Genomic DNA, 16,739 nt, shown 5'->3' on the forward strand with positions numbered 1-16,739 from the left:
CGGTCCGTGAGTTTGAGCCCCACGTCGGGCTCTGTGCTGACCGCTCAGAGCCTGGAGCCTGTTTCAGATTCTGTGTCTCCCTCTCTCTCTGACCCTCCCCCGTTCATGCTCTGTCTCTCTCTGTCTCAAAAATAAATAAACGTTAAAAAAAATAATAATAATATGGCCTCGATATTACTAAGTCAAAAAGGGACAGAACTATAAGAACAGTAGACAAATCTACAATCATGGTGTGAAATTTTAACAAACCCTTTTCAATAATTGTATGAGAGCAATGAACAAAGCTGAATTCATTGAAAAGTGAAAAATACGTATTCCCATCATTTAAACAAGAAATATTTATCAAACTTGACTGTATACTTTGTTGTAAATCAATTCTAAATATTTTTTTTAATTTTTTCAAGGTTTATTTATTTTTTTTTAGAGAGAGAGAGAGAAAGAGCGAGCTGGGGAGGGGCAGAGAGAGAGGGAGAGAGAAATCCCAAGCAGGCTACATGCTCTCAGCACAGAGCCCAACGCGGGGCTTGAACACACAAACCGTGAGATCATGACCTGAGCTGAAACCAAGAGTTGGACACTTAACCAATTAAGTCACCCAGATGCCCCTCAATAACGTTCAAAGTATTGGAATCATAAAGTGTATATTCTTTGGCAGAAATTCAAACGAGATAGAAATGTTTAACAAAAGATAACCAGAAAAATCTCCATATATTTGGAAATTAAGAAATTCTTTTCCAACAAACGTTGACCCAATAGACTTAGAATCCATTGATAATTCTTCCCTAAGTCATTTGTCATTATATGATTATAAAATGATAATTTTCCTTATGATTCCATCCCACTCTTCGTATTTATTTATTCATACTGGTAAACACTTTTGAATTCTTTTAGAGCCAGTATAGCTTAAGTCATGACTATACTTAATTTTTTTGTGCTCAAATTGTCCTGGACTCTTTTTTGAGAACTCCTTTTAACATGTACCATCAGATCTTACTTTCTGACATGAATTATGTCAGCTTCACCTTTTACTTTCCCTGCCCCAGTTATGAAATCAGTCCTCTCAGACAAGGAACCCTTGGTCTTTTTAGTGGTCAATTGTTTTATAAAACAAGATATGGAACCCAGGTATGGTCAGGACTATGAGGACATTATTGCTCTTAGATGTCTATGCCTTTCATCCCCATCCAGTAACACAGGATTCTTCTGGTACTTTCCTAATTACTTATCAGTCCGCATATTTCTCACTGTGGGCTACGTGGTCCCCAAAAGCATCAATTTATTTATTCATTAATTATATTTTTAAAAATTTTTAAGGTTTACTTATTTTTGAGACAGAGAGCGAGACAGAGCACAAATGGGGAAGGGACAGAGAGAGAGGGAGACACAGAATCCGAAGCAGGCTCCAGGCTCTGAGCTGTCAGCACAGAGCCCAACACAGGGCCCGAACTCACGAACCACAAGATCATGACCTGAGCTGAAGTCAGACGCTTAACCGACTGAGCCAACCAGGCACCCCATATTTATTTATATTTTTTAAATCCTACAATACAACAAATTCATTTCAGAATTTCTAGCCTCATGCCAGTACAATAAATAAAACAAAATTTAAAAATTTTGCTACAATTATTTTTTTCTCTTTAGAATGTTTCCCACCAAGGGTATGTAATCAAAGCATTGTGTTCAGAATGCTTGGATTCATTTGAATTTTTTTCTTTTGTGTGGTTCTTTTGTTACCAATTGTTTACAGTTTGGGATTTTTCGGTTTCTGTATACACTCAATATTGGTTTACCTTGACTTTGTTTTTCAATAGGTAAAATCTTAATATCATGTTCTATACCATATGCTTTCACTCATATGTGGAATTTAAGAAGCAAAACAAACAAGCAAAGGAAGAAAATTAAAGAGAGAGAGAGAGAGAGAGTCAAAGCAAGAAATATACGTTTAGTTATAGAGAACAATCTGATGGTTACCAAAGGGTACGTGGGTAGGAAGTAAAGGTTGAATAGGTGACAGAAATTAAGGAGTGCACTTGTTCTGTGATGAGCACAGGGTGACGTATGGAACTGTTTAATTCCTATATTGTATACCTGAAACTCATATAACGTTGTATGTTACCTAACTAGAATTAAAATAAAAATTTTTTAAATACATCATGTTCCAAAAGTCAAAACTACACAAATAATATAGTGACTTAGAGACATGTCACTCTCTCCTCTCTCTCTTGGCTAACCCATTCACTCATTTCTCAAGTATATTTCTGGAGTTTATTTTTTCCAGAAACCACCCCACATATATTGTTGTCCCTCTTTTCTTATATAAAAGACAAAATACTACATACGTGTTAACGCATCGATGTTCTTCACTCAGTAGTAGGTCCCGGAACCACTCTATATCAACTCATAGCAAGATGGTAGATGTAAAACCAAATATGAAAATGGCCAACACACTCCATTTAAAAGCCAGATTTCTTCTCTTTTTTAATACTGTGCTGGTAGATATGTCATAATTTATTTATCCAATGCCCTGTGAAGTATGAGCATTTAAGGTTGTTTCTACTGTTTTGTAATTACCGATAATTCCACCAAAAATAATCATGTGCATACCACTCACTCCCTCTCACCCTGTATGTGTTTCATGTTTTTGGAAATTTAACTTCAACAAAAATTCCTAGAAGGGGAGTTGATTTATCAAAAGGTAAAAGTATACATAACAATTAGTAAGGGGTTGAACCATTTTTCATCCTTGCCAGCCATGTAAGAGACCCCGTTTCCCCAAAGCCTTGCTAACAAAGTATATTTTCAAACTTTAAAAATTTTGCCAATCCAATAGGTGAGCCATGTTAACTCCTTGTAGTTTTATTTTTTAAAAAATTTTTAATGTTTATTTATTTTTGAGAGAGAGACAATGTGAGTGGGGAGGGGCTGAGAGAGAGAGGGAGACACGGAATCTGAAAGAGGCTCTGAGCTTTCAGCAGAGAGCCCGACGCTGGGCTCGAATTCATGAACCGTGAGATCATGACCTGAGCTGAAGTCAGATGCTTAACCGACGGAGCCACCCAGGTGCCCCAACTCCTTGTGGTTTTAATTTGTATCTACTCTATGGTGAATGAAATTGAGCTTGTTATATGTTTGAGTGCCATTGCTAAATTATTTTTTTGCCAAGTGTATCTTTTGCTCATTTTCCTGGTTTTTTTTTTTTTGATCTTTTTATCTCTTAATTTCAATAGCTCTTTAGACATCACAGATAAACATTTTGCATGTTATAAATGAAAATTTTTTTCTGTGTTTACTATTTGCTATAGTGTATGGTGCTTCTGCAATGCAGAATGATTTTTTTCCAGTTCATTTTGCTAGTCAGACTTTATGTCTACATTTCTATGAGTCATTGTTAAAAATTCTTGCCCCACGCTCAGGTTAGATAGTAAATCACGCTTATTTTCCTCATTTTTAACATTTAGATCTCTGACCCTTTTGGGGTTTATTTTTGTACATGTTGAGATATGCATTCGATTTGATCTTTTTTCCCAATCATCATCCCGTTGTCTCATGCTGTTTATTTAAAAAGCTTATGTAGTCTGTAATTTGCAATGCCAACTTTATAGTATATTAAATTTTCTTCCATATCTGGCCTTATTTCTGAAGTTTACATTGGCCCCCAGTAGTGTGTCTATTCGTGTACCAATTCCCCACTGTTTTAATTATGAAAATCTCATAATACATTTTGTCATCTGAAATGGTTCATCTTCACTCATGACTCTTAACCTTTTACAGCTTGCCTAGACATTCTGGAATGTTTAATTTTCCATGTGAGCTTTAACATTAGCTTTCTTAGTTCCATTTTAAAATCCTGTTTGTATTTTGAGAGGGGTCTCTTTAACTGCATAAACTAACGGAGGAGGAAATTAACGGAATTGGAAAAACATACTTGCGCTCACCTATATACGAATTTCAATAATGACTGTTCTGTCCTGTCCCTTAGACTTTACAGCCAAGCTTATGGTATTGTCAGTTTCATGTCTTCCCTGTCACCATTAATAGTTCATCATGTCAGAGTTACTTTTGTAGCTCTATCACTCTACTGAAGCTCTTCTCTGTAAGTTCATTAGCGACTTGCGAACTAACCCATCAGTTCTCCAACATTTTGGTCTCAAGGTCTCTTTACACACTTAAACATTATGGACGACCCCAATGAGCATTTGGTTTAGATGAGTCATATATATATATCTATATTTACTGTCCTAGAATTTAAATTGAGATCATTGCATTTATTTATTTGTTTAAAAGCCACAAATGGTATGGAAACCAATTTGACAATAAATTTCATAATAAATAAATAAATAAATAAATGCCACAAATGTATGCTCACACAAATAACATAGCTCTATGAAAAATAGCTTTAGTTTAAAAAATGAAGTTAGTGAAGAGTGACATTGTCTTATACTTTTATTTTTTAATTTTTTATTGAAGCTTATTTTTATTTATTTTGAGAGAGATAGAGAGCAAGCAGGGGGAGGGCAGAGAGAAAGGGAGAGAGAGGATCCCAAGCAGGCTCCACACTGTCAGCACAGACCCTGATGCGGGGCTCGAACTCACAAACTGTGAGATCATGACGTAAGCCGAAATCGAGTCAGATGCTTAACTGACTGAGCCACCCAGGCACCCCTATTGCCTTATACATTTAAAAATCTCTTCATCATGGGGCTCTTGGGTGGCTCAGTCTGTTGGGTGTCCGACTTTGGCTTTCTTCTGTGATATCAAGCATAGGTCATTTGGAAAATATTGGCTCCCTGACGTATGCAGATTTCCCAAATGTTAATATAGTATCAAAAAATCACGTGCGTTAATAATCCTTACCAATCCTATCAGCAAAGTCTCTAAATATTGGAAAGATGTCAAACTCCCAGGGTGGATACAAGTTTTCCAAAGTTCCAATATTCACTTGAAAGCTCAAATTTTATCATCAGCAGTAAACACCATCTGTCTTCTTCCTTGACATGATGAGTTCGACTCCTCCATTTTTGAGAAAATATCTGCCAAATACCCAAGTATCGATAATGCTAGTGTGTCTGGCACTCATTTTCTCCACTAAAAATGTTATTTCATGAGACAAGTGTCTAGTTCATCCTCCAAGTCTATCGACTGAATGAATGCTTTTCCTCAAAGTCACCACCTGATATCAGCATGCAGCACAAATGCCCCATGTAGGGGCACCCGGGTGGCTCAGTTGGTTAAGCATCCGACTTCAGTTCAGGTCATGATCTCCTGGTCCGAGAGTTCGAGCCCCATGCCGGGCTCTGTGCTGACGGCTCAGAGCCTGGAGCCTGCTTCGGATTCTGTGTCTCCCCCCTCTCTGCCCCTCCCCTGCTCACACTGTCTATCTCTCTCTCTCAAAAATAAACATTAGGAAAAAAACCAAATGTTCTATGTATACTTCCATTTCATCACATAGAGTATTAAGAGCCAAAATTTACTAAAATTAATATTTTTTTACAGCTTGAGGAAGGACATTCCTAAATAAAACTGGCCCTTTTTTCCTTGAAAGTGCGTGGTGGTGCACAATACAATGACTACTTGGACAATTTTACCCACTATTGTTTTGAACCATCATTAAAAATGTAAACACAGGGGCGCCTGGGTGGCACAGTCGGTTAAGCGTCCGACTTCAGCCAGGTCACGATCTCGCGGTCCGTGAGTTTGAGCCCCGCGTCGGGCTCTGGGCTGACGGCTCAGAGCCTGGAGCCTGCTTCCGATTCTGTGTCTCCCTCTCTCTCTGCCCCTCCCCCATTCATGCTCTGTCTCTCTCTGTCCCAAAAATAAATAAACGTTGAAAAAAACAAAAATTAAAAAAAAAAAAAATGTAAACACAGTAGGGGCGCCTGGGTGGCTCAATCAGCTGAGCATTCAGCTCTCAGGTTTCAGCTCAGGTCATGACATCATGATTCGTGGGTTCGAGCCCCATGTGGGGCTCTGCACTGACAACACAGTGTCTGTTTGGGATTCTCTCTCTCAAAAAAAACAAAAAAAAAACAAAACCAACTTAAAAAATGTGAACACAATAAAAACAGCAAATAACACGTTAAGATGATTATAAAAATAGTTTTGATTTCACCATACCACTGAAAGACTCTTAGAGGTACCCAGGGACCCATGGATCACAATTTAAAGCTGTGTTTTTGGGGGTGCCTGGGTGGCTCAGTTGATTAAGCGTCTGACTCCTGATTTGGGCTCAGGTCATGATCTCATGGTTCATGAGTTTAAGCCCCATATCAGACTCTGCACTGACAATGCAGAGCCTGCTTGGAATTCTCTCTCTCTCCCTCTCTTACTCTCCCTCTCCATGCCCAGCCCCGACTCATGATCTCTCTTTCCAAAGAAATAAAACAAAAAAATCTAAAAAGAACTGTGTTTCCCACTTTAGCTCCCTCTGTGGCATTTGAAACTGTTGAGGATGCTTTCCTCATAATTCTCTCTTCTTCTGCGTGCTATGATATCATTTTTCTTGGGTTCTCTTCACTCTTATCTTTCTGTCTATTCTTATTTATTTTTTTCACTTTCTGCTTTACAAACTACAGTCTTCCCCAAGATTCTATTTTTTCTGGTTGCTTATACAGTTTTCCTGGTTTACTTCATCCACAAGAAAAAACCCTAAAATCTATCTACTGATGAGTCTCAAGTAAACATTTCTAATTCTATCCAGATTATATCCAGCTTTCTAGCTTAAGATGTATAGGGATGTAGAGATGACTGTCGTACGTATATCTCACAAGCCATTTTGCCACGTTGCACTCATCGCCTTCCCACATTTCTGTTTTGTCTTCCTCCTACATTGTTGTTTCTCGAGTGAACACCAACAGCATCTCCCATTTACCCAAAAAGGAACCTGGGAATCGTTTTAGAATTCTTCTCTTTCTCCCCATAGCAAATCAACACAACCCGTCCTTACTATTCCTTAATATTTCACCTTAATATTTTCACATTCCAGTCTCTCCATTTCCTCATTTGCTTTCTTAATTTAAGCCTTCATTGTTAATCATTTACACATCCACACCTCCTTCTCTCCTATCTCTGGGAAAGGAATGGTTCTCACCATACCCACGACACATCTTCACTTCTTTAAGTGAGCCAGGTACACCCATGACAACAAGAACCAAAATTCTTCTCCAAATCTCCACGTTCAATTTCTCAGAGAATTCCTTCAAACATTGCTTTTTAATCTTTTTCTCTGTGCCTTCTTTCCTTGCTGCCTTGATTTGTTTTAAACCGTCTTGGTTTTTGCATGTTGACGTCTTTGGCCAGGGCCATTTTCCGTTGCTACACAAAATTCTCTACCATATTAGTGGTTTGGTTACTTTGATACCTACTAAAGTACTACATTCATGATTTTTGTCCATCTTCATGACTACTTAGTAGCCATGGTTCACAAATCAGCCCATGCCCTCAGACTATCTCCTCTATCTCATCTTTCAACAGCTTAGATAACATTTTCACCTTAGGGCAGTGGTATTAGCCTATGTCTGTGAATAAAATTCATGGTATCTATAAACTTTAAACCTTTTTAAAAATTTTAAGTGAGACATATACCGGGAAGTACACAAATCTCCAGTATAGAGTTTGATGAATTTTTACAGATCTATACACTACTATAATGAACACACAGGAAAAGATATAGAAAATTCCAAACATCCAGAGGACTGCCTATTGCCCCCTTTTTGTAATCTCCAGTGGGTAACCAGTATTCTGACTTCTATAACCACACACTGGTTTTGCCTGTTTGGAACATCATATAAATGGAAACACATAATATGCAATCTATCACGTACTCTTTTGAGTCTGATTTCTTTCAATCAATACTGGGCCTGTATGATCCATCCATGTTAGCGCATTTATCAGTAGTTGGTTCTTTTTCATTGTCACAGTGTTCCATTGTACAAATGTTTAAAAAACGGATTTACCTTGTTAATGTTGATGAACACTTGGTGTGTTTCTAGTGTTCGGCTATTATAAATAAAGTTGCAAAACACCTGAGTGCCCGTGTTTTTTTGTGGATAAAAACACTCATTTCTGTTGTTCTTTTACCCAAAAGAGAAATCAAAGATTTTTCCAGACTGGTTGTATCCATTCACAAAACCATCCATAACCTAAGAGACAAGAGAAACGTAATAATGTAAGAAACGCAAGAAAAAGAATAACTTTTTTTTTTGTCAAAAATTAGTATTGTCAGTCTTAATTGGGGGGCCAAAGCACATTTCCTATTTGGGCCAGGTAGTAAATATCTTAGAATTTGTGGGCCATATATGATCTCTGTTGCATAAAAATTTAAAAACCTTTTAAAAATGTAAAATAATTCTTGGTCAACATAAATATAAGCTGTAGGCCAGAATGGCCCATGCGTCAAAGTTTGCCAAACTCAGGTCCTAATAATTAAATGTGTTCTGGTAAGTATGTAGTGATAATCTCGTTTTAGTATTTATTTTTATATCTCTAATGACTTATAATGTTGAATACTTTTTCTTATCTTTCTTAATGCATTTGGATGTCTTCCTTTACATCCTTTGCGATGTCTCTTTTCTACCCATTTGCCTATTTTCAATATAATTGTCTTTTAAAAATTGACTTCTAGAGGTATTTTTTACATTCTAGATGAGTCTTTTGCCAAATATATATATTCAGAATATTTTCTCCCAATCTGTCCCTAGCCTTTTACTCTTTTAATGGTGTTTGCTTTGTTAGTGTTTACTTTAATGGTCAGAGATTTTTATGTCCAGGCTAAGAAAACTTTCTATCCAAAGTCCAAGAAGATAAACGTCTCTGTTTTTGGTTTTCCTTTGTTTTTTCTTTTTTTTAATTTAAATTTTAATTAGTCAATATACAGTGCAATATTGATTTCAGGAGTAGTAGAATTCACTGATTCATCATTTACATATAATACCCAATGTGATTCATCTTTGTTTTTTGACAGTTTGGTGATATTAGCTTTCACATTAATATTCATTAGCCATCTCAACGTACTTCTTTTTTTTTTTTTTAATTAATTAAGTTTCAAGTTAGTTAACATATAGTGTAGTATTGGTTTCAGGAGTAGAATTTAGTGATTCATCACTTACGTATGATACCCAGTGTCCATCCCAACAAGTGCCCTCTTTAATGTCCATCATCCATTTAGCCCATCCCCTCCCTCCATCAACTGTTTGTTCTCTATATTTAAGAGTCTCTTATGGTTTGCCTCCCTCTCTGTTTTTATCTTATTTTAGTTTTCCTTCCTTTCTCCATGTTCATCCGTTTTGTTTCTTAAATTCCACATATGAGTGAAATCATATGATATTTGCCTTTCTCCAATTGACTTATTTTGCTTAGCATTAATACACTCTGGTTCCATCCATGTTGTTGTAAATGGCAAGATTTCATTCTCTTTGATCACTGAGTAATCTTCCAGTGTATGTATATATATACTACATCATCTTTATCCACTACTGGGCTATCTGTTCTGTTCTATTGGTCCAGTAGTCTGTCCTTGTACCAATATTATAATGTTTTCATTACTGTAGCTTCATAATAAGTCTTGATATCTAGTGGATAAGTCCTTCAACTGTGCTCTTTGTCCTAACTGTCCAGGCTATTCTAAGGCTTTTTCGTTTTCATATAAAATTTAAATTACTTTGTCAGTCTTCCAAAGAAAACATACTGTTGGTTAAGTCAGTATTACATTGAATCTATTAACCAGATAAGAATTGAAGTTTTAAAAATATTCTGGCTTCCTATCCCTGTATGTACATATATAGCAATACCTTTGACTTTTCGTGTATTTACTCTGTATCAAGATAGCTACCCAAATTATTTAGCATTTCTAAGGGTTTATTAACAGATTCATTGGAATTTTGTACATATCCAGTAATTTTATGATGACAAATTTATTCGTTTCTTCTCTTAATATATTCTTTTATTGTTCTTGCTTCATTGCACTGATAAAACTTGGAAGATAATGTTTTCTAGCAGAAAAGGAGGCTATGGACACCTTTTCCTTTTTCTTCAGTGGAATAGTGGAAAAGTGTTCAATATTTCAACATTAAGAATGATGTTTGTTAGTTGTAGATTTTGCGAAACACCTCTCATCAGGTTAAGGAAATTCCCTTTTATTCTATATTTGCTGAGACTTTCGTCTTAAACAGGTGTGAATTTCATGAACTCCTTTTTCTGTACCTATTGGCTTCATTATACAAATTCTTCTTTTCTCTTGTTAGCATGGTAAATTATATAAACTTTTGAATTGTAGTTGATCTTGCATTTCTAGTATAAATCCCGCTTGGTAATGGGGTGTTTCTTTTTTCTATTATCATTGAATTCTTTTTGATAATACTTTAGTTAGGGTTTTTGCATATCTCATTTCAAATTTAAAATTGTAAGGAAACCAATTTGATGATAAATTATACTTTTAAAAAATAAATAAAATTGTATACAGTGTGAAGTAAGAGATAAGATCATTTTTATGCACATGATTATTAATACTTCTTCTACAATTTATTGAAAAGATCATCTTTATAACATTTCACTTGTATCACCTATGTCAAAAGTCAACTGGCCATATATGTTTTGGTCTATTTATGGACTGTCTATTCTGCTCAAGTGATCAATATGTCTATATTTATGTCAGTTTCACAGGGTGTTAGTAATGCAGCTATAGTAAATATTGAAACTATATAGTTTGAGTTCTCTCATTTTGCTCTTTTTCAAAACTGTTCAGGCTATTCTGGGTCCTTTGAATTTCCATATAAACCATAGAACTGCCTGGTAAATTTTTACAAAAATGTCCAAATGGAATTTGGGTTGAGATTGTGTTAAATCTATGAATCAATTTGAGGACAATTGACATGTCATCAATGTTGAGTAATCTGATCCCTGAACATGGCATATTTCATGTCACTTAACATTGTTTTGTGGCTCACATCCTGGCACATATTTTTAATTTTCTTTAAATTCTTATCCCTCTTATTTTCAAAATTTCAGTATCTAATTTTTTGTTCTTATTACACAGAACTACAATTGATTTTATACTACAAAATGACTCGTTTAATATTTCTAGCAGTTTTTTGTGTATTTATTTGTCGAATTTTTGCATGAACTGGCACTTCCAGTACGATGTTAAATAGAATGAACGATAAAGGCGGACAAACTTGCTTCTTTCTTTTACTGAGGAAAAAATCTTCAGTTATTCACAATTAAGTACAATGGTAGCTATAGTTATTAGTTTATTTGCTTGCTGTTTGTTTATTTGGGTGGATGAACTTTATCAGGTTGAGGAAGTTCCCATCCATTCCTATTTGTTGAGAGTTGTTATCATAAATAGATGCTGAATTTTAAAATTTTCTTTTCAATTTACGAGGTGATCATATGATTTTTCTTCTTTAAGCTCTTGACATGAAAAATTATATCATCTGCATTTTGAATGCAAACGAATCTTTTATTCCTAGAATAGCGCTATTTGATCACGATTCCTTAACTGTTTATTGGTGGTTTCTGTTTAAAAGTTATGCATCTATGTTCATGAAGGACTTTGGTCTACAATTTTTGCGCTACGTATTTATCAAATTTTAGAATCAAGGGAATGCTGGCCTCCTGAAATGGGTTAGGAAGCACTGTTTCTTCTTTCATTTTTTGGAAGAATTTAGAATTAGAATGATAGGTAGAATGCTAATACTCACACTGAAATCATTTAGGTCTGGAGTTTTAACTAAGGGGAGACTTTGAATTCGGATACCAATTTCTTTAAAAGATACATAGCTATTTACGTTTTCTATAACTTCTAGTGTGAGCTTGGCAAGTTGGTTGTCTTTTAAAGATCTTGTCCATTTCATCCAAGTTGTCAAATATGTTGGCTGTAAGTTTTTCACATATTATTATTCTCTCTTAAGATGTATGGAATGTCCAGTGCATTCCCCTATTTCATTTCTGATATTTGTAGTTTATATCTTCTCTGCTTTTCCTGATCAATCAGACCGGATTTTTTTTTTTTATCTACTCTAGAAATTTTTTTATGCCATCGATTTATTTCTATATATTTCAGTGATTGGTATTTCATCTTCAGTATTTGCATTCTTTTGCTTTACTTTGGGTTTAATTTGCTATTCACTGTCTAGTTTTTTGAGGCCAAAGCACGGGTCATTGATTTAAGACTTTTCTTCTTTTTTGTTTTTAAGGTTTTCTAGTTTTGTTTATTTTTGAGAGCAAGAGACAGAGCATGAGCGGGGGAGGGGCAAAGAGAGAGCAAGACACAGAATCTGAAACAGGCTCCAGGCTCTGAGCTGTCAGCACAGAGCTCAACGCAGGGCTCGAACTCAGGGACCACGAGATCATGACCTGAGCCTTAGTTGGACACCCAACCGACTAAGCCACACAGGTGCTCCAAGACTTTTCTTTACTAATATAAATATTCAAAGCAGTGAATTTCCCTGTAGACACCACTTTAGCTTCATTCCATACAATTTGAGATGGCATGTCTTCATTTTCATTCTTTTAAAGCTACTTTATAATTTCTCCTGTGATTTCTCTTTTAAACCATGAGTTACTCAGAAATGTACTTTTTTTAAATTTTTTTTTAACATTTATTCATTTTTGAGAGACGGAGAGAGACAGAGCATGAGCGGGGAAGGGACAGAGAGAGAGGGAGACACAGAATCCGAAGCAGGCTCCAGGCACTGAGCTGTCTGCACAGAGCCCGACGCGGGGCTCGAACTCACTAACTGCAAGATCATGACCTGAGCCGGAGTCGGGCGCTCAACCGACTGAGCCACCCAGGTGCCCCAGAAATGTACTCTTTAGTTTCCAAATATTTGAGGACTTTCTTTATATACTCCTCTTATCAATTTTAATTTAATGAAATCACCACAAAATGTATTTTATACTATTTAATTCATAAAAATAATTGATCATTATTCAGGTGAAGAATATGGTCTACATTGCTAAATGTCTTAAGTGCCCTTGGGAAAAAAAATATATTCTGCTATTTGGGGATGGATGATTACCTACGTATTAATAGCATATGTTGGTTGAAAGTGTTCAAGTGTTCTTTATTTTTTTTTTTCTGTTTGTTCCATGAGTTACTGATTGAGGGATGTTGAATTCTCTGACTATATTGGTAGATTTTTCTATTTCTACTTTAAGCTCTATCAGTTTCATTCAATTCATTTTTACCCTATATCATTTAGGTGCACAGTTAGAATGCGTGTGAACTTTTGACAAATTGAAATAGTATAACATTCACATAAATTCATCAGCTCTCTTTTCTTAGTGTTAGCGTGATAAAACTTTTTCCATGCCTTACTTTCCCGTACTTGAGCTATAATGCACATATATTTACACCTCCAAAGTGTAAAATTCAGAAGTTATCATTTTTTCCAGGTTTCTTGTCATATAATTTCCTTACACCATTGTGTAAGTTTAATGTGTACAATGTGATGATTTGATATATGTATGTATATTGAAATGATTACCATAAGAAGTTAGTCAACACATCCATCACCTCACAATTACCTTGTGTGTGTGAGCGTGTGTGTGTTGAGACTATTTAAGATCTTTCTTAGTAGCTTTCAGGTATACAGTAAATATTGTGAACTATAGTCATCAAGGTACACAGTAGATCCCCAGAACTTACTCATTTTACAACGGGAAGCTTGTACCCTTTGACCAGCGTCTCCCCATTTCCTCCACTCCCCGGTCTCTGGCAACCACCAGTGTACTTTTTTGTTTCTATGTGTTTGGCTGTTTCAGATACCACATATAAGTGAGATCCTACAGTATTTGTCTTTCCCTGTATGGCTTATTTTACTTAGCATAATGCCCTCAAGATTCATACACGTTATTGCGAAATGGCAGGATTTCCGTCCTTTTTGTGGTTGAATAGTACTTGCGCACGTGTGTGTGTGTGTGTGTGTGTGTGTGTGTGTTTCCGGAGAGGATCTTAATTCTTTTGAATATATACCCAGAAGTGGGATTGCTGAATCATATGTTGGTTCTTTTTTTTTTTTTTTTCATTGTTAAAAACTCCATGCTGTTTTCTATAAAGGCTTTGCCAATTTACATTCCTACCAATGATGAAGTTTTTTTGGGTGACAGCGGGGAGTGGGGTTCATGGGGTCCCGAGCCAAGGACCAAAAAAGAAGTCTTGAAGACGTCTTTGGTGCAAAAAGGTGATTTTATTGAAGCAGGAGGACAGGACCCAAGGGCAGGAAGACTGATTATATACTATGGAGTTGGGGGAAGTAAAGTCCAGGGGCAGTTTCCAGTGAGATTTTCATATGCTAAAGAAGGCTTCCAGGATCCAGGAGGCCTAGCTATTGTCAGGCTAAGGTTGTTTTTCCCTCTAGCAAAGCATTAATTAGCATTAAGACTGTAAGGAGTTCCTGAAGAAATGTCTTAATCTGCCAGCCTCAAGTATTTGTCAATAGGCTGCAGGTTATAAGGAAATTTAGTTTCATCTGCCATTTCCTTCTGCCTTTGTTTCTCACATCACTATGGAGGGGTGATGGAAACTTAGGTCCGGCAGGACTCTGAGCCCTATCAGTTAACCCTTTGTTTTTCCCCTTTCCCTTTGTTCTTCGGCCACCAGGAATGCCACCTGGGGGGTGGGGGGAGTGTTTGCGGTCTGTCAGCTAGCCTTATGCTCCCTCATCACCAACAGTGCACCAAGGATCCCCTTTTCTCCACATCTTCAGCAACACTTGTCTTTTTTATTTTTTATAATAGTCATTCTAACAGGTACGAGGTGATATCTCATTGCGGTTTTGATGTGCATTTCCCTGATGGTTAGTGATGTTGATCACCTTTTTATGTATTTGTTGGCCATTTATAGGTCTTCTTTGGGAAAATACCTATTCAGGCTTTTTGACCATCTGAAAAATTTTTTAAATAAACTTTTTATTTTAAGATCATTGTAGATTCACATGCAGTTCTAAGAAATAAGACAGATTCTTCTGTATACTTTTTTTTTTTTTCAAATTTTCAGCATGGTAACATCTTCCTTTACCCATTTTTTAATTGGGTTACTTGTTTCCTTGCTATTGAACTATACGAATTCCTTACATATTTGAGACATTAAACCCCATAGCAGATACATGGTTTACAAATATTTCCTCCCACTCCTTTGGTTGCCCTTTCACTCTTTGATTGTTTCTTTTGCTGTGAAAGAGCTTTTCAGTTTGATGTTGTCCTGTAATGCCCGAAGTTCCGAAACCTCCCACAAAAGTCCACCAGAGTCCTAAGTCAAAGCCAAGCGGCAAGGGTCGTTTATTGCAGGTTCGAACCTGGTCCTCTGCGCGCTCGTCGCCGGTGATGCAAGAGGCCACGATCAGGGTTGGTACAGCGTTTTTATAGACAGAGACAAATAGCACAGGGGAGGTTTCAAATTATGAGGGGCCTGATTAGTTGATTTTAAAGTAAGGACATTTGTTGTTCTCTGATTGGGCGTCCTTTGTCTGTCCTTTGGCGGGAAGGCTTTGTCCGTTACTTGTGGCGGGAGGAAAAAAGGGGGAAGGGGGAAGGGGGGAGGGTAGGTGAGGAATGTGCTAAGCAAGCAGGTTTACAGAAGCGAGAAATGCCGGTTAGTTTATGTACAATCACTCATTCCATTACATATCAGACTACATTTAGGAAGGTTTACAACCCATTCTACTACACAGCGGGTTACATTCAGGAAAGGCCTCACAATGCTCGTAGCAAACAGCAAGCAAAACAGACTTCTCAGCAATTGTATTTCTTATCAAAGATCCATAATAAGCAGAAAAGAGAACTTTAGCTTTAAACTAAGGCAGGGCTGTCATTTGGATTTAAAGCTGTTCTTTTCATTCCCCCCTTTTCCTTGTGCCTAAAGAGCCAATCTTGGGTCTTTTAAGCCTCTGTTTGTAATGTCTCGAGCGGTAGGTACTGAGTTCGTAAGACCATTAATTGTACAGCATTGAACCTGTCTTGGACAAAATTAATAATTTTGTTTATGATGCAGGGGCCTAATGTGAGAGCGAGAAGTAGGATGGCTAGGGGCCCGAGTAAAGTAGACAGCAGGGTAGTTAACCATGGGGACGCACTGAACCAGGATTCAAACCATCCTGCCTCCTGTTCTTTCTTTTTTCCCTCATGTCTCCTCACGTATACCCAGTCTCCGGGTCGGTAGTGATGCGGCTCAGGAGGGGGCCCGGTCTCGTAAACGGCTCTCAGTCTGGGCCAAACTTTCTGGTGGGTGCGCTGGAGTTCCCTCAGGGAAATAAGAAGTTTATGATCATCAAATTCAGTTAACACATTAGACTGTAGGTTGGGAATTATAGGGGGGGGTATTCCATACATGATTTCAAAGGGGGTTAATCCCAGTTTGTAAGGGGAGTTCTGCACCCTGAACAGAGCGTAGGGGAGTAAGACTACCCAGTTAGCGCCAGTCTCCATGGTCAATTTGGTTAGGGTCTCTTTTAGGGTTCTATTCATTCTTTCTACCTGTCCTGAGCTTTGGGGTCTATATGCACAATGTAGTTTCCAATCGGCCCCAATAAACTGCGCTATCCCTTGTATTACCTTTGAAACGAATGCTGGTCCGTTGTCTGACCCTATTAGGGTAGGGAATGCGTACCTGGGCATGATGTCTTCCAACATTTTCTTTGCTACTACCTGCGCAGTCTCATGCTTGGTGGGGAAGGCCTCTGTCCGTCCTGAAAAGGTATCTATAAACACTAACAAATATTTGTATCCATATTTTCCAGGCTTTA

At 37.1% G+C, this 16,739-nt stretch overlaps 1 protein-coding gene across 1 annotated transcript in view; it reads left to right on the plus strand.

Moving 5' to 3' along the window:
• HTR2C (5-hydroxytryptamine receptor 2C) overlaps positions 1-16,739 on the plus strand; it is a 168,320-nt gene that overhangs the window by 97,882 nt on the left and 53,699 nt on the right. The window lies entirely within an intron of this gene.

Source organism: Lynx canadensis, chromosome X (genome assembly GCF_007474595.2).
Source record: "Lynx canadensis isolate LIC74 chromosome X, mLynCan4.pri.v2, whole genome shotgun sequence".
Lineage (NCBI taxonomy): Eukaryota > Metazoa > Chordata > Mammalia > Carnivora > Felidae > Lynx > Lynx canadensis.